Source organism: Mastigoproctus giganteus, chromosome 4 (genome assembly GCF_048544385.1).
Source record: "Mastigoproctus giganteus isolate SK-2022 chromosome 4, ASM4854438v1, whole genome shotgun sequence".
Lineage (NCBI taxonomy): Eukaryota > Metazoa > Arthropoda > Arachnida > Uropygi > Thelyphonidae > Mastigoproctus > Mastigoproctus giganteus.
This window is the reverse complement of record NC_143578.1, coordinates 175930205-175956236: the sequence shown is the minus strand read 5'-3', so window position 1 is coordinate 175956236 and position 26032 is coordinate 175930205. Positions and strand designations below refer to the sequence as shown.

At 39.7% G+C, this 26032-nt stretch overlaps 1 protein-coding gene across 6 annotated transcripts in view; it reads left to right on the top strand.

The window, feature by feature from the left end:
• The window catches only part of LOC150087215 (tyrosine-protein phosphatase Lar-like), a 1652393-nt gene that overhangs the window by 259733 nt on the left and 1366628 nt on the right, over positions 1–26032 (top strand). For all 6 annotated transcript variants that reach the window (XM_090371077.1, XM_090371082.1, XM_090371081.1 and 3 more), the window contains one exon: positions 7309–7443. The gene's annotated coding sequence lies outside the window, so the exon portion shown is untranslated. The remainder of the gene's footprint in view (positions 1–7308; positions 7444–26032) is intronic.

The following is a 26032-nucleotide window of genomic DNA, read 5'->3' as shown; positions in this document are numbered from 1 at the left end:
GAATCAGCTCGAGATGAGAGTAAAGCCTGAAGTTTTGATTTTAACACCTAAAAATAACATTTAGGACTATGTTCACAATCTTAGTGATAAATATTCAGAAGGTGAGAAAAGATTATACCTGAAAAATCGAGTTAATCACTGAACGAGTATGTATTCAAAAATTCAATGTAGTGTTTAGAGAAAGCTACTAGGGATATGAATGGGAGCTTAGTTAACCACCTGAACGAAATAGAGAAAACTAGCACCTTCGTGGATGGTACAGTTGGTAGAATCGCCGTCCTCCCCAGAACGGGTGGAAAAAAAACAGAGTTCGAGTCCCATTGATGACGGAGGAAGTTTTACCTGCCCTTTTTCACAGTTGGGTTGAGGTTAGTCGGTGTCAGGGGAAGGTGTCATGGTTTTTCCTCCCGGAAAATCGACCTCAGAACACACGCAATTTGCAGACAATGTGCAAGGAGCATGGCCTCAGTGGGTGATGGTCCTAAAAACCCACAACAACAAGCAAGCTAGCGTTTAGCTGGACAGCAGTGGAACAAATGACTGTGATAGTGGACAAGAGAAGAATTTTACTCATGTTCTGAAGATCAGGAATATATGATGACATTTGTAAATCAGCGGTGGTCGGTTCAAATACGCTTCTAAAAGCAAGCCCCTCGAATTGGGCAACTGTACGTGGCGAGGGGAAGGACCAATGCACATAGCCTAGGTTCCAGCCTAACAGTACATCAATCCGGCATGTTTACCGTGCTCTGCAACTCGGAAAATGGAATCCTGGTGGTTAAGGCTACCAGCTTCACCACCACTTTGGCTGCTGCTGCTTCGACAAGAAAGGTGGTCCTGGTATGGTTTGCCTGCCAGGATTAACCATGCCAATGCCCTACCTACACCCTCATGGTCCGAGGGACAGGATTTAGACTAGCGGCGGCAGTGTGTATATGGTGCCCCACTCCCTAACGAATTTATTACTTGTCAGGTAGTGGGCACTTCTTGATTATACCGGGGTTTGAGCCCGTGCTCACCAAATACGGAGAATGCGGAAAGGTCAGGGAATGACCACCACATATCCCCAGAGCAATATGGCCTTAGTTGCTAATGCTCCTAAAAACCAAATAACAAACAAACCAGGTAGTGGGTGTCCCATTTTGGCTTCATAGTGAATGGGGAGCACGGAATTGAACCAAAATAAAAACTGATATTAATCCTGATAATGTAAATTTTCTCCTGAGATCCTGGCATGGATATGGACACTACTACTTCAGCATAGTGGTCAAGAACTGAAACTCTATCAGGTCCAGCACCTAGATACTTGATAATCCCTTCCACTGGAGAGAGACCTATAGGTTTCTCTCCAGTGCAAAGCACCGGCAACTCATCACATCTCTTCTATCATGCAGTATGATTGATGTCTTTCGAGGTTATGTTGGACATATGGCCTTAGTTGCTAATGCTCCTAAAAACCAAATAACAAACAAACCAGGTAGTGGGTGTCCCATTTTGGCTTCGTAGTGAATGGGGAGCACGGAATTGAACCAAAATAAAAACTGATATTAATCCTGATAATGTAAACTTTTCTCCTGAGATCCTGGCATGGATATGGACACTACTACTTCAGCATAGTGGTCCAGAACTGAAACTCTATCAGGTCCAGCACCTAGATACTTGATAATCCCTTCCACTGGAGAGAGACCTATAGGTTTCTCTCCAGTGCAAAGCACCGGCAACTCATCACATCTCTTCTATCATGCAGTATGATTGATGTCTTTCGAGGTTATGTTGGACATCAGGGCGAGATCAATCTCCCTTACATTTCGAGGGTACAGCTTTAAAACGGTATTCACAGGCCGGCCGCTAGACAGCCACCAGACCGAACCTGTTGGTCACTCTCCAAGGGGCTTCTAGATCAGCTAGTGTATAATCTGGCTGTCTCTACTCTGCCAGATAGTGACCGGAGGGAGTCCAAGTAGTGTGTATACGCGGGGAATTATCGAGGCTACGTTATAAGAAGAACTCTTTATTGCATACAAACGCACATGCCGTACACAATACCCTTCACGGCTAAAAGCCAGGGGTTATGTTATGTTATTTCAAGGAGCTGGGTATATTCTAACCATGTCTACCCCATATCCAAAAAATTCATTACTTTGTAGCCCTTGTAAGTAGCACAGTTAGTAGGATTGCCATCCTCCCCATAACAAATGGAAAAGACCTACGTTAGAGTTCCGTCGATAACGTAAAGAATTTTTATGGGATTTTTGCGCAACATGGCTGGGTTACTAGGTTTCAGGCGAGGGTGGCATGGTTTTTTCTCCCCAGAAACTTATGTTTTTCATCCATAAAAAAGAAAATGGACCACAGGACACATGCAATTTACAGATAGTGTACGCAGCGCAATATAGCCTTAGTCGCTAATGCACCTAAAACCCTACTATAACAACAGAATTCCTTCATACGGCATGCCTTCGCCACCCTTTCTTATTTCTGAATACTGTACACCATGAATTGTGTAACTAATAGAAGAAACATAAATGCAAAAAGATCTAAACCTCCGAAACATTTTCTCGTTCATTTCACAAATATACTTGGTCTCAATTTTAATCTTAGTGATGTCCATTTCCACTTATGGTCTGCCAAACCCCATGTGCATTTTCTGACAGAATCCCACTTATCGATTGATTCAACTCTGCTCATCTCAGTTGTCTGAATTATTCGCTGTATGATTCCTTCACTTCAAAGGTGGTATTTGTGCATATGGCCGTTCTGATATTTCATCACAGAGACTAAGTAATTTGGAATCTCCTCTTTTCGATCTTCTCTTGCTTAAAAAATCTCTCTCTCTCTACCAAATTCTGTAGCCTCTGTCGTTCTCCCAACTTCACTATTCACTTGGAACTGTTGACTTCCTTTCTTTGAAACTTGATTTTCTCCAGTCCAACTTTTCTAACAGTGGGGTAATTTTCATTGGTGATGTTATTGTTCCCAAGTCCAGCTTATATCCATTTTCTAGTCACATGGACCTGGCTCGTCGAGATGCTGAGGTTTTTGTAGTTACTAATAACCTCGCACAGATTGTCCATTTACCTATCAGAATACCAGACAATCTAACCATGCAGCCAGCACGCTTGATCTTTTTTCCCACAAACAACACTGCTAAGAACCCGTCGAGGTGAGTGGTCCTCTATGCACCTCAGAGCATAACTTGGTCATTCTCTTTTCCAGTGAAGCCTTTTTCTCGTGACCATTCTCAACCTCGTATTTGGCATTACAAGAATGCAAAATTGGATGATCGGCGAGATTCCTTTTCTTCCATTCCCTGGTCGAATTTCTGTTTCAAATCTTCTGATGTCAGTGTTTGCTCAGATCGTGTCTGTGTAATTATTCTGTAGGCCCACTATGCCAGTATTCTTGTAGGGATGGAATCCTTTATTCCACACTTGACCCTAAAATTTTGTTCTTTATCTAAACCATGTGTTTTCCAATAAATGTGCTAAGGCTGTCCAAGTTGCTGTTGTTTTCCTAGTTGGCTTCCAGTCGTGACTAAGAGTATATTGCTCCGTTTGTACTGTCTGTAAATTGCTTGTGTTCTGTGGTCGATTTTCTGTTTTCTAGGAGAAAATGTCCATGCTACCCCATGCCTGAGATCGACTAACTCAGCCAAGTTGTAAAAAAGAGGATTTTAAAAATTCCTCACGCCAGCGACGGTTCTCGAACTTGGATCTTTTCCACCTGGTGTGGCAATGATTGCGATTCTAACAACTGTGCTAACCAAGAGGGGTGGCTGTTCAAGAGAAGAATGTAGCATATCGTAATTAGCTTTTTTCCAGATCTCTGGGTTATCCGCTGATATTGCATTACTTCCGGCGTGTGCGGGATTTTAGTGTGCTGAGCACTGACATGAATAATGAATCCAGACCTGGCTTCTCGAGCTTGGGACGGGCATTAGGCGGCAGCTGCCCTGGTGTTGGCTGCTTGCTAGTTCGAAGAGGCCTGACACATTTTTTTTCAGGCCGTTTGACAGAGGTTTTGTGTGGTTGGAGATGGGCATTTGCCTAGGTGCCGCCCTGACTCAAGAACATAAAAAAAAAAAAAATCTCCGGGTTCATTTCCGGGTTCATTGGATCACAATTGTTGTGATCCAATGATCACAACAATTGTGGCGCCTCCGTAGCCGGGTGGGCAGGAGCAGCTTCTTGATTAGACCGGGGTTCGAGCCCGTGACCACCAAATACGGAGGATTGGGAAAGATCAGGGATTGACCACCGCATATCCCCGGAGCAATATGGCCTTATTTGCTAATGCTCCTAAAAATCAAATAACAACAACAGCAACGTTTGTAAATTAGTTATTGAATAGGCAGAGTACAAAACTTTCTTGTCCAAATAGTAGCCAAGCATTCTTGTCTATTTCTGCATTCTGGTTATTGGCCGTATCGTTTATCCTTCTCTGTTCCGACCTCTGTCAAAACCACATGGTTCTATTGCCACTTCAGCCAAAGAAAAATCTGATCTACAAGCATCCTATTTTTCTTCCAGATTGTGTATTGATGATCTTGGTAACCCACCTCCCACCATTCCCAGTGTACTCCATTCAATGCGTCCTGTGGTCTTCCATCAAAACGATGTCAAAAGGATTTTCATCAATCTTGATGCTAATAAAGCTCCATGCCCTTAAGGTATATTTCCACTTTTTCTCAAAAGAACTCTTTATTGCATACAAAGTGCACACGCCGTACACAATACCCTTCACGGCTGCAAGCAAACCGGTGCTCCTAATCTTTCTGTGTTGCCTTTTTTCACTTTCTTGTTCCAAAGATGCTTGGAAATATGCTCATATCCAGCTAGTTCTTAAAATGAGTGACAAATCGCACCCATCCAGTTATCGTCCCATTGCACTTATTCTACGCATTCTAAAGTAATGGGGAAATACTATTAAACTGTCTAGAAACCTTCCATCTGATCAACCATCGCCAGTATGAATTCCGTCCGTGTCGGTCTACTGGTGATATTCTGTCTTATGTTAACTATGTATGGATTATCCTTGAACACCAGCATCCACTAATGCTGGTGTTCTTCAAGGTTCAGTTAATTCCCCCCCCCCCCCACCATTATCCTCTTGTATATTAATGACCTTATTTCATTCACTGGAAATCCTATCCGTAGTTTTGCTGATGATGGCGCATTGCATTCCATCCTTCAGTTTGTGAAACCAACAAACAGCCTCAGCTTCTTGAATATCTACTACAGATTCGTTAATTGCTGATCTCCAGGTAATTCTCTCTCCAATGGGGCAAAGATAACTTAGTTGATTTAAATCCTTCTAAAATTTAGTCCTGTCTTATATATTGCAAAAAAGATTCTTCTGCTTCTATGCTTATCATCGATGATACTCCGCTTTCTAGGCAAGATCATAACTCTATTGGTGATTACCCCGTCTTCTAATCTCTTGTCATAAGCACATTATGAACATTGCTTCCTCGGCATCTGAAAAAACTGTTCTCTTTTGCTCTCGGCATTACTTTTCATTCAAACAGTTGCTGTTGTCTATACAAATCCCAGATTTCTCTATCATGGAATATTGTTTCTACATCTGGGGTGGGGATCTTTGTAAACACATTTCCCTCTCTTCACGTACGGGAAGAGAGCCCTACAGGCAGGCTAGAGCAGTAGACTCTGGCTCGATTCCACCTGCCAGGGACTGAAACCAGGTGGCTGCAATTTCTGCCGCGATTTGGTATAAGAGACGAGACTTTGAACACCAACAACATAATCCAGCACTACACTACACCACACCACACCACTGATCAATCTTCATCTGTACGATATCTTAACACATTGCATAGTGGCGTCATAATTGACGCCACTATGCAATGATGCCACTATGCATTATTGTTTTCTGTATTTATAAATGATATTGATGATGGTATATCGGGCTTAATGTCCAAGTTTGCAGACGATACAAAGGTTGGCAGGGTTGTCAAGGACACTACTGACACTATGCTGCTGCAACAGGATCTGGAAAGGTTGAGCAGATGGGCTGAGAGGTGGCAAATGAAGTTTAACATTGATAAATGTAAAGTACTACACATGGGAAACAGCAACCCCAGAGCAACGTATCAACTCTGTGGTACTACACTGACAGTGGTAGAGAATGAAAGGGACTTGGGGGTGGTTGTGCAGGCAGATATGAAGTTCTCTGAGCAGTGCAGACGGGCTGCAAGAGTAGCTCATGGAGTATTGTCAATGATATACAGGAATTTTTCCAGCAGGGATAAGGAGGTGATTATTCCATTGTATAAGGCGATGGTCAGGCCACACCTAGAGTACTGTATACAGGTCTGGAGGCCTCATTTCAAGAAGGATGTAGAGCTGCTGGAACGAGTACAGAGAAGGGCAACAAGATTAGTAAATGGAACAAAGGGGTGCTCTTACGAAGAAAGGCTTAAGTTTTGCAAATTACAGTGTCTGGAGACTCGGCACCAGCGAGGTGATCTGATAGAGGTGTATAAAGCCTTGAATGGTTTAAGCATGCTCAATGCTGATGGGATTCTTCCTCTAGCTCAGAAAAATCACCTGAGAGGGCATAAATTCAGATTGAGGAAAGACAGATGTAGGATAGACGTGCGGAAATTTGCCTTTAGCCAGCGGGTGGTTGGTTGGTGGAACAGACTTCCATCCCTTGTGGTGGAGGTTGATAGCCTAAATAAGTTTAAGGCTCAGCTGGACAGGTATTTTGAACGAACAGAGGGGTGAAGTGGAAGTGGGTTTTTTTTTTTTTTTTTTTTTGGCTGATGCTGCATAAGCTTGCTTTCTTGCATCAAATGCCTCTACTAATGCTAATGCTAATTTGACTTGAGTTGCCTCCACAATAAATAAATAAAATCCTCAGATAGGCCAGTCATCATTGGACTTAAATCCGAAAGAGAGTTTAAGGTATATTCGATTCGAAAACGTTGTTCCCTGTCGCAGAATCCTTTACTTTGATAATATCAGAACTTCCAGTTACATTTTGACTAAAGTAGTGGAACATCCATCTTGACACACCTAGACCCTGGGTATCAAAGAAGGAAAGAGAGAGAGGGAGAAAAGTATCTTGCATGCACCCTACAACATATGCAGAGTAATATTAGCACTTAGGTATCTCAATTTAGTTTAATCGAATTATGTTCCCCAAAATCTGATTCTTGATTTATATGCAGTAATGCATCTGAAGCAGAGATTTTATACTTTGAATGAGTACATGCTTTCTATATTAATGTGATAGTTAATGCAGTAGTTGAAAATACATTTTTTGCTTTTTAAACTTTATTTGTAGCTGACACAACTGTTTAAATTCCTGTTGAAAGAATTTCTAGAGGCAGGCTTCGTCACTAAACATGTCACTGCACTGACATCTCATCACTGACTTGTTAAATTGTGTACGAGGTACGAGCGTCTCGTCAGTGAACAGGTATGGTTCTTATATCCTGATATATATAACTTTGTACACTTCATTTTATAGGATAAATAGTTTTCAAACATTTTGAACCAGAAGAAACTCTTAATGCCCACTGCTGCTCTGAGTTAAAAAAATAGTTTCAGAGTTATTGATGCAATGAAAATCCTATGGAGAAGATTCAAGGTATCGTTTATAGTGAAGATATTTTGAATATTAAGAAATGTTCGCCTTGGCTCTCAAAGTTCCATTCTAGAAACATTGATCTCTTTGGTTCACCTTCTGGTCAACCGTTGAGATTAATATTGAACACCAGAAATTTTGGTGGAAGAACACAATAAGAAATTGCTTAAATATACTTAATATATTAACATAATATTGTTTGTGCTCACCTAATTAAACTTGAAAAAGTCTCAAAGGTTAATAAATATCTGCATGTAATTAATCTTAATTTCTTTCTTATTCGAAGTGTAGGGTTGCTTGAAATGGATTGTGATTTTTCAGAAACAGACGAAGGAAGATTGTTCTAAAGAACTGAAGTAGAAATAGTAATGCAGCATTCCATATGCTCTATTGTGCTCCTGTCATTTATGGCAGACCAAGATATAAATAAATATTCTTTCCTTTATCAAAGAAAAGCTGTCATATATATATATATATATATATAAAAGGGGCAAGACCCATGCAGCGATTGAAGAGAATACAGCTTGGAGAAATATAAATACAGAACTGCCATTATTAAACACAATTAATAAACCTATAACAACGGGTATATCATTAGACAATATGTTAATGTTCTTACATTAACATATATGTTTTGAAAGGCATTTGAGAGCGAACTGCAGGATAGATTGTTGTTATTTATCAGAAGAATCGGCAGTGATTCTTCATGCATTAAGAATCTGCAGATAAAGGAACCACTAGGTGGCAGTGATGACAGTGTAATTTCATAATATGGAATTTCATAAAGACATAACTGCTGTCAAGGGTAAAGGAAAAGGCTTTTGCTTTCATAAAGTTGAGTACAGATGTCTCAGACAGTTAAATTATGTGCAGTGGGACAAACTGATGATGATACCAACAGTAAATTCTAAATGGGAAGTATTCAGGGAAGTAATCAAAGAAACTACTAGTCTTTTCATACCAATAAAGAAATGGTGTTCAAGGCTTAGACCTAAATGGATGTCGGATAAACTATTGAAACTATTGGCAGAGAAGAAAAGTGCATGGAATGCATATAAATTATCAGGTGATACAGAAGCCTATGATAGATATAAATTAGTCTGTGATCAAGTCACAAAGGAGGTTAGGCTAGCAAAGGCAGATTATGAGAAGTCTCTGGAAAAGGATGCAAAGAAAAACAGCAAAGACTTCTATGCTTGTATTAACACTAGAAGAAAGATGTCGAATCAAATTGGGCCACTTGATCGGTTAACTGTTGATGACACAGCTCAGGTTGCAGAAAAAATGAATAGTTATTTTGCATCTACATTCACACATGAGGAATTCTTTAGGGAAGTGGATGCCAGAATTGGATATCTCTTGATTTGGTTATCAGTAGTGATTCTTCATGCATTAAGAATCTGCAGGTAAAAGACATGCTGGGTGGCAGCGATCACTGTGTAATTTGATAATGTGGAATCAGACTTTGACGAGGAACTGTATGACTTTGAGATAACTGAAAGGAAAGTGTGGAGAAATTGTTGAAGATGGACATGAAAAAGCCACCTGGGATGGATGGAATCTCTAGTTATATTAAGGGAGGTAGCAAAGGAAGTAAGCAAACCCTTAGCCATAATTATGAGAGTATCCTTAGATTCAGGGAGGACCCTGTGAACTGGAGATGTGAAAATATATTCCTAATTCATAAATGTGGGGGGGGGGGTCAAAAGGCAACGTGAGTAATTACAGACCTGTTAACTTAACATCCGTTCCTGGGAAAATAATGGAATCATATGTTAAAGAAGTAATGCAGAACCATCTGGACAGGCATGCAAGTATACTGCAATTACAGCATGGATTTGTTAAGGGGCGGTCTTGTCTAACCAATATGATAGGTTATTATGATGCAGTGACCAAGGAACTGGATGCATGCATTAATTTTGACACCATCTACTGTACTTAGATTTCAGGAAGGCTATTGATACTGTTGCACATAATTTTTCTTAATGCCACATTGCTCCAGTTTGTATTACTGTAAAAACTGGAGCAATGTGGCTTAAAGGGATGGTTAAGTGGAAGAAAGACAGAGTGGTTATCAATGGGCACTGCTCATCGTGAATAATGTTATTGGGGTACTTCTCTAAGGTTGAGTGCTGGGTCCATTGTTGTTTCGATATTTATCAGTGATATTGATGAAGGTATATCATTTTGTCTAAGTTTGCAGATGATACAAAGATTGATAGGGTGTTTAACAACGGTCATCGGGGTGAGCTACTGCAACAATATCTAAGGAAATTGGATCGATCGGCTGTAGAAATGGCAGTTGAAGTTTAACATTGACAAATACAAGGTACTGCATATGGGTAGCAGTAACCCCACAGTAACTTATTAACTGTGTGGTAGTTATTAACTCAGTGTAGGGGAGAATGAAAAAGATCTGGTGGTAATTTTACAGTCAGCTTGAAATTCTCTGAGCAGTGCAGATATTCTGTGAGGACAGCTCATGGGGTTTTGTGAATGATATACAGAAACTTTGCTTGCAGGGATAAGGAGCAGGTTATTCCTTTGTATAAGGCCATGGTTAGGCTGAATCATGAGTGCTGTATAGGGATCTGGAGGCCTTTATGAAGGATTTTACATGTGCTGGAACAGGTGCAGAGAAGGGCAACCAAATTGGTGAAGGTTACAAAAGGTTACTCTTACCTAGAAAGAATTCAGTTCTGCAAATTGCACCTGCGGGGAGATCTGATTGAGGTGTTTAAAGCCTTGAATAGATTGAATAAATTAAATGTTAATGGCACTCTTCCACTTGCTGAGACTGCACACAAGAGGAGGCATAAATTCAAATTGAGGAAGGATGAATGCAGGATAGATGTGTAGAAGTTGCCTTCAGCCAGCGTGTGGTTGATTGCTGGAACAAGCTTCCATCTGTTGTTGTGGAAGTGGATGGGTTGAATAAATTCACGAAGAATTTGGCAAATTCCTTCTTCACTCATCCATACCTGGATGGTATGGATGAGTGAACTGTGTAGTGTGTGTGTTTTTTTTTTTTTATTATGCTGATGCCATATAAGCTTGCTTTCTTGCATCATTTGCCACTACTACTATTTTTTAAACGCATCATAACTAGAGATGAAACTGTCGTTTACGGGTATGATCACGCAAGCAAGCAGCAGGCCCAGCAGAAGATTCCTTCCTTTCCCAGACCCAAAGAATAGCTTAGCGAAACGAAATATGTTGCTACCGTTTTCATGTCTATGAGGATATTGACCACCACAAATAAGCTTCAGAACAACAAAAAATTAATGTAGAATTGTACGATTAAGTTCTCAGACGCCTTTGTGATGTTGTTCAACAAAAAAAGAGAAGTGGAAAAGTGGAACTCCAAAGGCTGGTTACTTCACCGTCGCATTAGCACTACTTGTATAGGAGTGTTTTTTTTTTTTTTTTGTCCGACATTGAAATCTAGCAGACTCTTTATTCAGCACATATGGAGCTTTTTTTTTCCCCTGGAGGGAGAGAGGAACAAACAAACCCTGAAAGGAGTTAATTTGATGGATGTACAAACAATAAAGACCAGTTCGACGGTTATAACTTTCGGTAATTTCGAAATCCGCTTTCCAAAAGTGTTTCTTCCAAGAGTGGGAAAATCGTCTGGCCCAATGCGCCCTCAGAAAAACACTACAGCCAAGCCTCGCATAACACGAGTTCGATTAACGTTTATTTTCAGTTAACGCTAATTGAAAAGATTATACCACTTTTCACTTTACACGATGCAGAATTTCCAGTTAACGCGATCTTTTTTTTTTTTATGCGATAGTTGAAAAGATTTGAATCGCGCGTTAAGTTAAGCTTACTGCGAGTCGGACGGGCAATAAACCAACGTTTGCCTGCTGCCCGCCTCGGTGTGTTCCATCAACCATTGGAAGAAGACGTGTTACTTGTTTGTTTCCTGCTAATAAAGTCACTTGCATAAAAATTCAAATTTTTAAATGAGCCAGATGAAAATGTTACAGCGAAGGAGATAACGGTAAAAGAACTAGATGAAATCCTTCGTATCGCAGAGAACCTCAAACAAAAGGTGGTGAGGTTCTCTGCGATATTTATTTCGCCAGGGTCCAGAGAAGATTGTTGTCGGCTATAGGAAATTGATTGATGAAAAGAGAAAGTCAACACTGTTCAAATATTTCCGCAACAATCATTTCTTCATTGTGTATTTTATGTCAGAGGTTCCCAAATTTTATCGGTTCACGGCGCTCTTAGTGTCTCAGTAATTTTTTCAAGGCGCACCCAGACCAAAAGAAATACCCAACAGTTCCGTTTAGTAGTTAGGTTCAAACAACTTAATAAGAAATGTTGAAACTGTGAACTACCTCGAGCTAGTAGTTCGCGCGGTGTCCGACAGATGTCGAGTATCGCTGTGTTTCCCTCGAAAATTTAAAATATTCCGCGGTGCACAGTTTGGGAACCGTGTTTTATGCAATAAACATTTAATTCCATAATTAATTTCATTATCTTTTACATTGTATACTATTAAAAAGTTATTTAAAAGGTATTTTTAAAATTCTTTATGGACATTCCAGAAGGTCAAGGACCAATTATAATTTTTCCTATTGATTATTATATTCCATTAACGCGTTTTGCGCGATGCGCTCGAGGGATGAATTAATCGCGTTAATCGAGGCCAGCCTGTATTTCAAAGCGGATTAAGTCACCACTCCCTTAAGTATGCTTATTATCACTATGTTTGTAGCAGCAATCCCATTAAGCATTAATGTCAAACGCAATTTTTTTTTTTTATAGGTCCTAGCCACTGAAATCCCAGGAAACTAGGTGGCAGGACCTGCCAGAGCAATTTGTTGTGATACTGGATACACCCGGCTAGCCTCCGCGTGGCAGGGTATGGGCAACGTTGGGCCCCACTAGGGGCCTGGCGGCCAATAAGCCGGATAAACAATGGGCACAACATATCACACTGCACAGACACGGCCCACACACTTTCAAGTCTCTGGCTTGACAGTGTACTGTCCTCGATACAACGAAACACACGCGGAGATGGGAGAAATCCCAGGTGCCGTCCGACACGAACATACCTTATACCTTATGTTTGTAGCAGCCCGTCACTTTTCGAATAGACGTTGTAATGTAATTAAGGATGCCATGAGAGCTGAGAAAATCGAAAATTTAAATGAACAAGTTAGTACGAATTGATTTTAGAGAGAATGAATTGGAGATTGATTTATATAGAGGGTAGTTTATATTTTTTTCAAATTTTGATGGGTATTGTACTTATTCTTGATACATATAGTTGTATAAGTTTTATACGAATTCAATGATATTAAGAGAGTTTCGTATCTTATAATGTTAATGTAAAGCGGAAACAAATTTTAAGAATATTAATTGTGGTTGCATTTTAAGATACTATACTGGTTTTTTAGATTAGTCTGATTGCGTTATTTATACAGACTAATAGACTCCATTATAGTGTTGATTTAGGAGAATTAAATGAATAACAGAAGATGATAGTATATAGACAGTTTAAAAGATAGATTTAAAATGAAGTTCTAAGTTGTAAAGTTAATGATTATCTGTATTTTGTGTGAAATATACCTTGTGCCTTTTATATTATTATTATTCGATTATATAATCATAAGGTTTTGACCCTACTCTGCCAGAAGACAACGAGGGCATGACAGAAATTAAAAATGCAGCTATGTCTGTGTGATTCACAAAGGCATCCATGTTTGAAAAACATGGTAACAAACCATGATAACATTTATGCTTATAGATAATGGTTACAAACCCTATGAAAACATGTATATTTAGACATATTTATTTATAGATTTTTCAGTACTTATTACTATTACCAGAATGACATGGATACTTAATTTATAGTTTATATATTTACAAATTGCGGTTGGGGTTACATGACAGTTTTACGGAATGTCTCTAAGGCACAAATTTTCTCTGAAGACGCAAGGAATGTTTCATTTTTACTATAACTGGAGTTTTTTCGGAATGTGCTACTTTTTACCCCATAAAATGTAACATACCTGTACACTATACATGTATACGTTACCATACGCGTTTCGTATGCACTTACTATTTACGTTAGAATTACGTTTAGAATATCCTTAGAATGTTTCCGGACCTTCGCAAACCATTCTCGTAGGATTTAATTACATCGATATTCCTCAATTGCTATGCGAATTGAGTGATATTAAGAAGGAGTTTTGTGTATTGAAATGTTAATGTAAAGAAAAGATAGATTTTAAGAGTATTAATTGTGGTTATATGTATAAATCATTTTAAAATAATGTACTATTATATAGTTTATTAGTAAATTGGTAAGTATTTCTGATTGCGTAATTCCTGCAGCTGTTCTCACTGCAACATTTGTAGGGTACTATGGCGAGAGCATTATAGAGACTGTATTAGATGGTAACATGTTTTATATTATTTACATAGTAAATTTTTATTGCTAGTCCGGAGTGGAAATCTGATACGACCTTGTTCCCCACCCTCCAAGTTTGGACACTTAATGAAACTGGAAATGAGGGGAACGTCTGCCATCCCCGTGATGAGTTTTTGTAGCAAGCGGATAATTGTAATTTGTATTTTTGATGGATTTAGACCTTGGTTGGAGTGATTAATAAACGATTGTCTAGTTAATCAGTTGACCTACCACAGGATCCAGTGTGCTGCTAGAGCGAGGACCAATAACCGAAGCATAGAATGGATCGGAAAGAGGCATCTTTGGATATTTTGTGACATTAGTTGGGATCCTTTAACCCCACTAGTTCTTGCTTAATCTCCCACATAGCTGTGTAAGTTGTCTTTCATGCTATCCAAGTTCCTTTCTGAAATCAGGCCTTCGTCCCACCTAAGGCCCAGGTCTGTGTGGGAGGAAATGTTGTATAAGTTGGATATCGCCTATTCGGGCATCAGTGCTGTTTTTCTTTCATTTCTCCCTGTCAGCATGGATGTATTGTGACGTTACTAGGCTGCTTTGGTTGCGTTAAGCTCTAACCCAATTGAGGTTAAATTTTGAAGCATCTCTATTTAGTAATTTGCCGTTTTCTGTAAATAGGAAATCTGCCCAATATCCTTCGAGATTATGAAGAATTTTATGAGTGTTGATGAAGAATTTATGAAGAATTTTGTCAGGAAATGAAATCCGGCGATAGGCCAAGAAAGATTCCAGCTCCGCCGCAAATAATGTCGCTAAAGCTGGAACCCTCAATAATTCTGTACGATGCTTGAAAATTTGTTAAAGGTCATCAGTTCCTAGGCCTAACGACTTCCTCAGCGACGTCCAATAGTCTCCCATGAATGATAAAGTATATTCTGAGAATGTGTATTGGGTAATTCCAATCTATCATAAGCTGCCTTTTATATCAAGGAAGATGAATATAAACATGTAAATTACCTTTGTATAATAAATATTTTGTTTTATCCTGTTGTATGTCTGCCTCATTTGCACATGAGATATATACTTTTCCATCCAATATGCCTACTTTTATAATACGTTAAGTCCTCAGTTGTGGGATCTTCTGATAGGTGAGGATTATAACGGGCAGTTAGGTTGTACCGGGAACCTTAGTGCTTTGAGTGGAGCTGTTATCAGAAAGGTTGACAATAATTGTGGAAGAACAATAAAGGTAATAAAAATAAGAAATATGTAGGTAAAATAAATTGTCGATATCATCCTCACATTGTGCCATAACGACCTTGACGTAATTAAGTGACGTGATCTTGGTCAGAAATACCTTCATATGTACATCCATTTTGTGTTTTAGCTATAACATACCGCACTTCAACGTTTAATTAGAGAACCTAGCTAGCATATTTTGTAAAAATGTATACATATCTGAGATTTTTCTTCTTGATGGGCCTGTTTTATTGCGCGTTGTACGGTTTCATTCACTGCGTAAGTAAATTATTTTGCTGCGATTAGTAGTGTTTGTCAGTTTTCTTATATCATTATGTGACCCTTTACGAAACTGACTCAGTCAATAATCATTTAGTTGAATTTAATGTGGGCGTCATATAGGAAGATTTTGAATGCGGAATTTTGGTTGAAGATTTTGCCTGTGGCTGGTTGAATTCTGTTTTTCTTTTGATTTTTTATACATTACCGTTTGAACATTGATCGAAATTTCGGGAAATATCAAGTAGTTTCGGTAGGATAGAGAGAAAGCCTACCTACCAGTTTCCCGTTGAGCACACCTTTGGCAATTGGAATAGTAAAGCTCAATATTGCTGCGTATTCGCAGCAATATTGAGCGCATAAATAAGAAAGACATACGAACAATGAAATCGAGGGGAGAGTATTTACGGCTCTGCAGTGCGTTGCCAGTTGCTGGAGAGCGAACAAGCAACCGAGAGAGAGAGAGAGATAGAGAGAGCCATCTCTCATCCTGCGCTTTTTACTCTCCCTCTCTCTCGTGATGCGCTAGTAGTGAATGAACGTAAATTTCATCTCTCTCGTAGCCAAAATAGCTGACGGGGAAATATTTAATGTCATTTTACTGGCTCGTCGCAGCACGCGAAAACACGATTAACCTCTCCATTGTAAGTATGTACGTGCTTGTTATATGCGCGTGTGCAGTTGGATGTTAGATTCTAGTGCGTGCTTGAAGTTCTTTGGGGTGTGGGGTGGAATTGGTGGAACAATGCTTCGGCCGACTACACAAAGGCCATCAGCGTTCCAGGCAATGTATAAATTGTTTCCAATCAAAGAAGCTCGATGTAATCACGAATAAATACTTGCTGGTTTTTATTCGTCTCATGAAAATATTAATGTAACCTAGATCCTTTTCCTTCAACTAATGAGAAAAGGAACGGATGGGAGAGCTTAAGCCACTCATCTGCAAACTGAAAAATTAAATGCTTTGAAACAAGTAACTATGCTGAACTTATCCTTGCTATCAATTTATTTGTTTTGTGGATTTTATTACGGTGATGTTTATTGACTTAGTTTTAGAGTAGCAAATGTGCACTTAGTTTAATAGGCATGGCTAACTGCTGGCTTTCCTTGTAAAACTAAGATATTGATATCCTAATTTAGTTAACGATACTAATAAGATGTCATTTTCAGTTCATCAGGCTTTAATTTTTAATTGAAGTCCAAGGCAGTGCCAGAGATTTCATAATAACGGGAATTACCTTATTTGGGACAGGAAACCGTTGAAATAGATCTGTTAGCACAAAAAAAAAAAACATTTAAAAGAAAGTTGTAAAATTAGGAAAGGCTGCTTTGGGAAGGTAATGAAAACGATTTCGGCGCAAGCTTAATTGAAGCATAGGCTACTATCAAGTTTAACATCGAAAAGGTGTGAGATTTTTCTGATCTGTAAAAACATACTATAAACAGCATTTACACTGTTTACGAATATGGGATGACAGTTCACCATGCTTGCTTACATGGAAGGAGGTTATGCTTCTGTGTAGACAGAAGGTTTTCTAAGGTACAATCCTCTATGCATCATCGATGATCTCCGTGAGGCGTACCTTACAGATGTTACCGAGAACAAAATTCATAGCTGGCCAACGGTCTTATTGTTAAATTCAGAGGGCGTATCGTTTACAAACTTGGTACTTAGACGCAGACTTCTGCAAATTTGTAAGCAGGGTAATACAGAGATGGAATCATAGCTAAGGGATTGGGGGGTGGGATTTCACGTTTCCCCATACTGGTGAGGTTCGGTAAGAATGCTTGCCGTATTAATCGTGATATCGTCTATTATTTTAGTTATCTTTAGGAATGTGGTTAATTCAGCTATGGCCCTTCTGGGATCGGGGTGGGAGATACTTGCGATATTTATAGGCTGTTTAACATGACATCTCCTCAAACTATTTGAGCCGGACATGTGCAGATAAGAAAGTTTTTAAAGATATCAGTAGAAGCATGTGCGAATTGTTGTATGGAGCTTCCAGAGGTATGATTTGTTGATATTACAGCAAACTGTTTGACATCATAAATCAACCATGGCCAACGTTGTGAAAAGAATATCTAAGAATATACGGCTGTTCACGCACGATCGGACATGCCCAAAATTAACTTGGTTACTCTCCCCCCCCCCACAATACCCCTAAAACGTTCTTACAATTTGCTACGAGAACTCCAGATATCAAGGGATTTGTAAGAAATTATCCATGTACTTCTCATTACTGTTATTCATTGTGCTGTTTAAAGTACAGTGTATTAGAAAATGTATAAATTATTAAATACAAATAAAAACGCAGTAGCTTTCAGTAGTTTCAAATACCATCTTTATATATATATTTTTTTTAGATTTGTTGGCCTCCTTAAGCCTGCATGTTAAAAAAAAATTAATGCTTAGGCATTTCTTCAGAATCGGCTAATGGGAATTCATGTGGCCCTTGGCTCTTACCATTTACTCGTTCGAGGCCGATAAGGATACTGTCCCTAACTTGATTGGTTACTGGAAAGCCCATAAGATGTAGTGCTGTGCGCCGTGTGATTCTGTGGTTTATGCCCATTATTCGATCGGGGTGTATACATAAATTATAGGAAATATCGGACCGCGAGGTCATTTTATGGTGCTTCCAAAGTGGATTTTTTCTAAGGATGGTTTGCCTTTTGCTAGAGGAGATACCCTTCCCAAATCTTGTAAACATCCTATACCTTCGTCCAAGACTCATTACTTCATAAAAAAAGAATATACCTCGTTTGTCTCGCCACTTGCGCCTCCGTAGCCAGGTGGGCAGGAAGTGCATAGCACACGCTTCTTGATTAGTCCGGGGTTCGAGCCCGTGACCACCAAATACGGAGGATGCGGAAAGGTTAGGGAATTACCACCGCATATCCCCGGAGCAATATGGCCTTAGTTGCTAATGCTCCTAAAAACCAAATAACTCGCCACTGGAACACCAGATTGGGTGGCGAATGAGAAATACGTTCAACTTAAGAGATTCCATCTTTCTGCCAGGAAAACAACTGACTAATTTCAAAAGCCAGCTGAAATTGCGTTTGAGGAGAAACCAACTCAACTTGGTAGGAACGTATGGACTTATACTCACTTTAGTGGAAATATAGGATGTACGGAGCGAGAATGATGTTCAGCTGGAGCTATAGGGTATCCTTGAAAATTAAATTAGAAAATCGATTACCCACCACAGTCTTCTTGAGTCTCTGCATATTATGCAAGTTATATTAAAATGTATGTTCAGGATATCTCTCCCTTAACAGGAGTTTGCATAACTCAGTTTTCAATTTACTAAGTTTTTTTCTTACCTCCCTCCCGATGTAATGCCACGACGGGCACCAAGTACTTATCATTTATATTTATTTATATATTTAAGAGCTGTTAAATTTTGTGAATCAATTTCCTCATCGGTCGCACAGAATTGTTTTTGCATGTGAACATACCTAGTGTATGCTGGCAAATATTTCACGCAGCTTCTTTATAAGCTGAAGTAATCAGTTTTTAAAAACGGTATTAGCCTAGAAGATATGTGACTATATCTCTTTGCTAATTGGACATTTTTCGAAACTGTAGATGTCATCAGTGCCAATTAGCCAGAGTTACTGTACTCATTCTTGGTTATAAGATTAGTAGTCATGTTTATCGAGCAAAAGGCTGTATTCCTGCGCTGGGCACTTGACAGTTGTGCTTTCAGTCGGCTAAAGGATGTGAAGAGTAGGTGAGTATGCCATATTTTGGAGTCACGTGTTAATACATACACATGCGTGTTTTTAGTAAACCGATGTGTTAGAATTACTTCTTTAGTTAGATCAATCTTTTGGCTACCTGAAATGCAACGACCAATATGTAGTACGTGGTGTTTTTACAGGAAGTAGGCAGACAGGTTGCGCTGCTACTTATTGCAGCGAACTTTGAAGGATGGAAATCTTTGATACGTAGCACGTGTAAATGCGCTGCCAATCGAAAATACGAAGGTGAGTCAAATGAAAACGAGATTTAGATTATGTAAATATAAGTAATAAATAACTCTTATTATCGATTCTCCGTCTTTTCTTGCACAAATACCTTTAACTATACCCGCTTGAATTTTTGTTATAAAACTAAATTTTCACAGCCTGTCCCTCGTATCAACGCTTACTTGGAAGCCCTCTATTCCGTTTCCTTCAAGGCATTAAATTTTGTGAATTTTTCATTTGAATATTTTCAAAAATTTATTAAAAAAATGTATTCATTAATTCAAATTTTGTATATATATTTTAATATTAGTGACTTTTGTATCGATTTTCTGTAATTCTCAGCAGCGTTCTCATCATTATCATTGGTGCTGCGTGCCGTAGTGTCTTGACAGAAAGCATCAGTAAAATGTATGGATGTAAGACAGTTTTATTATTAATATTGATTTTTATTATTTATTTAAAATTTGAAGCATATTTGTTTCAGCTCTTAAACACCAACAGCTAGAGGGCATGTACTCTAATAGGTAAGATCGATAACGATATACAATGTTCACAGATAAATTACACAAACATACTGACATTCAGAAATAATTTTTTTCTACTTAAAAATCAGATGGACTTTACAATTCAGAAATCCTCCATATGTTCACACAAATCACAAAGTTCACAGTGTAGTGCAGTGACAGGTGAGCATAAGGCTTCACGAAGGCTGCTCAATAGAGCAGTCAGGTTGAACTGGATTGGCCACAGACCACTCTAGCTTTGTCATCATCTCGTACTGTCAGGAGAGGTCGGGTATTAATTGAATAGCAGGAACAATAGAGTCAGGCCTGAACAGATTCACCCATTATTGTAGCAGTGCTGAGTTACCGCTATGAGTCCAAGAAGACAAATGTTTATTAGACAAAAGAAGTCTAATAATAATAAAACCCTTCAATCTGATCCGAATGGAGGGGAGGAGGAGATTAATAGTTTGGGAAAAAGATTAGGGGGGAAGTAAGTAGAGAACTTCTTCTAACGGAAGGGTTCGTATACTTCCATTGGAACGCTGGGATCAGGTTCAGGAGCATCTCTTGCCACGTTCGGTGTTACTTTTACCAACATCCAGAAAGGAAGAATGGCGACAGTTTTGGCCAGCATGCAGGAAGTAGTAGAGAGGATCGAGGCTCACATACTCTACAACAACAGGAGTTTAACTTTTTTTTTAAAATCAACATAACTGATAGGATTAATTGTGCGCACTTGAGGTAGTTAATACGTGCTTAATACGTATATCAAGATAAAGTGGGTTCTTAAGTGTCTCAGCTATGAACAGAGACGTTTGCAATTGGAATTATGTATGCAGCATTTAATGCGATAAGATGAGGCAATGAAAAGTGACTTTTGAAATTCCATTCTGAGTGGATGAGACCGTACAGCCACTTTGAGCTACAGAATCCAGTGGAAACGGTCATCGTCACACTCGAAGTTCAAAGACACCAAAGCACTGGAAGGTTACGCTGATGAGGCTCTTTGATTCAGACCTGCGGTAGCAGACCTGCTACCGTGATGTTTCATGTGCGGAGGAGAAACATTTATCTCACAAAATTGCACACGAATCCTCAAAGTTAATCACAAACCTGATAATTGAGCTATCAGAAACAAGAGATCCGGTCGTTTCACAATTGGTATCATTTTGCCACCCACAGCTGAACAAATTTTGGTTGTTGTAGGGTTTTAGGCAAATAAGGACTTAGACCATATTTCGCCGTATATATTATGTCTGTAAATTGCTTGTATTCTGTGGTCGATTTGCTCGTTTGCTGGACGAAGAACCGCGTGTCCGGGAGGGGAAAAGTCATAATAGCCCCCTCACACTGACTAACTCAGCTACGTTATGAAAAATTGCCCATAAAAAGGCATTTTTATATTCCTCGCGTCGTTGACGGGATTCGAACTCGGGTCTCTTCCACCCGGTGTGGAATGACGCGGCGATTATATCAATTGTGCTGTACACGGGGAACACATCATAGTAACCACCCAGCAACTACACTGGGAAGTAACTCAATATCTTATGTACAGCCCGGTCTTTGCCGCCTTTTGAATTTTATGTTTATGAAAGACTGAAGAATGACCGGCAGAGTGTCGATTCCACAGGGACCATGAAAAGAAGGAAGCCATCAGACAATAGTGCCAACAGACGTATGGGCAGTGTGAAAAATATGGATTGCACACGAAACAAGTGCCTAAACTCGCCGTAGTGGTTATTTTTGGAAAATAAAGTGCAATTATTGGTAATAATAATAATAAAAAAAACAACTACATACCCGCAAATTTCAACATTGTGTACTCTCATTTCCTCGTTGGTACAATTCACTAAAATCTGAAACAAGAACGGCCTCAACACCAAACCTCTGTGGAATCCTGATGTTTAAATTGAATTTGGTTTCCAAATACTGTATTTCGTTTTAGTTTAATTTTCACTGTGCCATTATTTTATTTGAGTTGACAGTGCGTGCATTAGGTAAGTGGCTTTTAAACTTTGCGATACCGCGATCCACTAAAATGATAACTTGGGTGATGACGTGTTGCTTGGTTGAGTATACTGGCTGCACACGCTGTTCAACTGTAGTATTTTGAAGCCAGAATAGGGAAAACGCGTGATCTATAAGACTTTGAAAAATGCCTTCTGGGTGCACGTTTAACAAGAGCCACGATTCAAGAAACGAAAGACAACAGATTTTTCAAAAGCATCCATCTCAAAGGTTTGTAATGACTGGAAAGCAAGCGGTTCTTCCACATCTCAAAGGCTGTGGAAGAACCGCTTCCACAGAAAAACAGTACTTTAGGAGCGAAGCCGTCTTACTCTAAGGAGGACTATACAGAAAAATAGGACATCCAGTGTGCAGTAAATAACATGAATTCAATGGAGCCTAGAATTGTCCTATTTCATCCCATACCGTGCACATGGAATTGAAGAAATTGGTTTTTTTTCTGAAAAAACTGGCTTCCGAATAGGCAGGCATTCGTCTGCCTATTCGGAAACCACTTGTTTCAGAGGGGAAAAATCCGTTTGCAGTGGTACCGCGAACGTCGTGACTGGACAGTGGAACAATGGAAGAAAATCGTGGTCAGACGATTTTCTGATGGTAGGCAGAGTGTGTGGGGAGACTGCAAGAAGCGATGGACCATGCTTGCCTTGTTAAGACAACCGAAGCATTTTGAGGTAGTATCATGGTATGGGGAATGTTTTGTTTGCACGGTAGGTCGAATTATCTAAATTTTTTTTCAGATCAGTTGCACTCTGCAATGTTACACTTTTATTCTGAAGTTTGTCACTCTATAGAAGACAGTGCAAACAGTGCATGGTGCCAGAATAGTTCGGATAACATGACACAGATTTCCACTATCTTCCCTGGCTCTTACATTTACCCGATCTCAAGTCCTCTTCTTTCAAGTCAACGAAATCCTGTTCTTTCAACTTTGTCGCCGCTATGCGACATTTTACTGGAAATATGGTTACAATTAGACTAAAGCACCTTATAGAATCCATGCCGCGCTGCACACTTGCTGTTATTCGAAACAAAGGCGGCCCAAATCGATATTGAATAAAGTTTCGTATTTTTTTGGCCAGTGTGTGTATAAAATAGTGATAGATCCTTTGTAAAATGAAACTGGTTCATTGGAAATGAACAGAAAAAAAAAAAAAAATAATAAAAATAAATAAATAAAACCTGAAGCAAAATTTAAAATAAAATTGTGACTCTAAGTAATCCCGGGGGCTTAGCACCTAAAGTTTAAGAACACTCGGTGGCGGGGGGATATATATATATATATATATATACTGGCGTGCAAAACTTAAGGACCAGTCAGGTTTTCACCTATAGTTTCTCATAGGAGTGGCTTGGATATTGGAAAAGCATACCAAAGGAATCTCGTGACGTACAGAAACGAAGAAAACAACACCGACACAACAACGGGAACAAAACGGTACAGAGGGACTTTATTCAAAAATGGCAACATAGCACTGGTTGCCATGATACAGATGTATTAATGCCAAAGATGGAACAAAGGGAAGAGGTGGTTCTCAGTAGGAGAGATTGCTACCCCTAATGTCAATGCAGGCTTTGCTTTGCGTCTCCATACTTAGAACAATGTTGTTGATAAGTCTTGCGGTAACATCGTCCATTCCTCTGTCAGCGCCATCTTCAGCTGGTGAACATTTTATGGTGGGTGTGGACGTGCCGTTAGGCGTCTCCCCAGAGCATCCCATATGTGTTCGATGGGATTTAGATCAGTGGGAACGGGCAGGCCAATCTATACGAACAATGTCCTCACGTTCCTAAAGCATATGAATGGCTGCAGTGCGATGGGGTGTGGTGTTATCATCCATAAACACGAATTCGCGGCCAATGGTACCTCCAAACAGACTCACATGGGGAATGATTACCTCAGTACAGTAGTGTGCACCGGTTACAGTACCGCCTTGCAGTATCTGGAGTTGTGTACGTCCATCCAAGATAACGCCTCCCCAGACAAGAATACCTCGACCACCATATTGATCCCTTTCAGTGCTGTTTGCGATGTGATACCGTGTGCCAACCTCTTGCCAGATTAACTTACGTCCAGAATCGTTGCTGAGACTGAATCTGCTGTCATCAGTAAAGAGTACCTTATCCCACTGCGCTGCTGTCCAGTCCTTGTGTTCGATGCACCACTGTAAACGGCGTCTCCGATGGGCAGGTGTTAAATTGACACAGCGTACTGGCCGTCGGGCAAACAGTCCACCTTTGTGGAGTCGCCTGGCCATAGTAAACCGTGATATCCTGCGTCCTGTGCAGCTGGTCTGCAGTGGATCCCGCCATCTGTTGTCGGGTCCCTCTTGGCCTGTAGGAGTATATAGCGGTCATCATTGGGCGCTGTTTTTCGTGGACGACCACCATTCATTCTGAAGGCCGACCACGCACGTGAGATTATGCTATGGGCGATACCGAACACTGCAGCCACACTCCTCGCACTTGGACCTTCCTCGAGCTTCTCAATTATTGAACCCCGAGTAAAGTCATCCAGATGTTGTCTACTGGCCATTTCGTTGTCTGTAGCACTGTATGAAACCAATCTAACGTCTGTAACAGTCGTGCTCGCTATTCGGTAATTTGAACATTACTGCTGAATTGCTGCTTTTATCTGTTTATGTGAGTCCTCTCATCACGATTCAGATTTTTGCATGTGCACCAGCTTTCTACTGAACAGCCACAGTTATTCAAATCACCAGTGTTGGTCCTTAAGTTTTGCACACCAGTGTGTGTGTGTATATATATATATATATATATATATATATATATATATATATATATATATATGTTTTTTTTTTTTTTAATTGGATTGCGTGGCAAAGCAGCTAATGGGGCCACGAGATATCGATATACATCACTTTAAATGGTTGTTTTCTATTCTTTTTTTAACCAGACGAAAGGAATTGGGAATTATAGTAAATACTTAGTAGCATATATAGCGGTGTAGTCAGGAGCTGAGTGCAATATCACACGCTCTTTGAGTAGAAGGGGTTCAAGTCCCTGACTGCCAAATACGGTCGATCTGCCAACCCGCACTTGGCCAGCTTGGCAGATTATGGTCCATTTCCCTCAACATGAATTGTTGAGGATGATTCCGTCCTGCAATGGATTGATAATGACTGCTGCTTACCTTACCTTACCTTTTAGGGGTTGAGGAAGATATTTGTTGATATTAGGCTTTAATTGTTCGTAGGTAGCAATTTTTGAGATATAGATGTGGATGGTTCCAAAAAATAAGCGATAAAAGTGGAAAAGTTGGTTCTTTGAGCTTAGAGTTGGACAGTGAATGGATGCGGACTGCGTGCGACAAGTGTTGTGAAGAGGGTGGCGGAATTACAAAGAAGGATTATTAATTAACTGTACTGTTCTGTTTTGAATGGCGCCTAGAAGCTTGACAGAGCGAAGAAGAAAACCCAGGTTCTTCGATGTAGAGGAAGCAATATTTGTGATGTGCTTATGCCAAGAGAGATTAGAAGTCAGGTAATTCGCAGTAGAGTATGTGATCATTTAGAAATCTGAATGTCATTGAATATGAGCATAGGAACTAGACTCTTAGGTAACACTGTCCCATCCTAACTATAAGATGGGATGGGATGGGACAGTGTTATCTAAGTTATATATGACTAAGTTATCTTGCCTAAAGAATAACCGGAGATCATCATTTAAGGAGTAGGTGGAGGGTATTCGAGAAGTTGAAGTTGTCTGGGCAGGACAAGGTTTCGCAAATTAGAAGATCTTATCCATATTTTAGTTGATTATCGTCAGCAAAAATACGGATAAGATTTCCAGTGAGTGGAAGAAGGTCATCAATATACAACAGGAAAAGAATGGGAGAAAGAACTGAACCTTGGAGAAGTTAAAAGACAATGTGCCATCTGTCATCTTCAGCGGATGGTTAGAGAGAAAACTGAATAACCACTTGAAGCAAAAGGAAGGGTCGAAGTTTTATAGATTTTGAAAGAGTTTACGCGGTAGTACA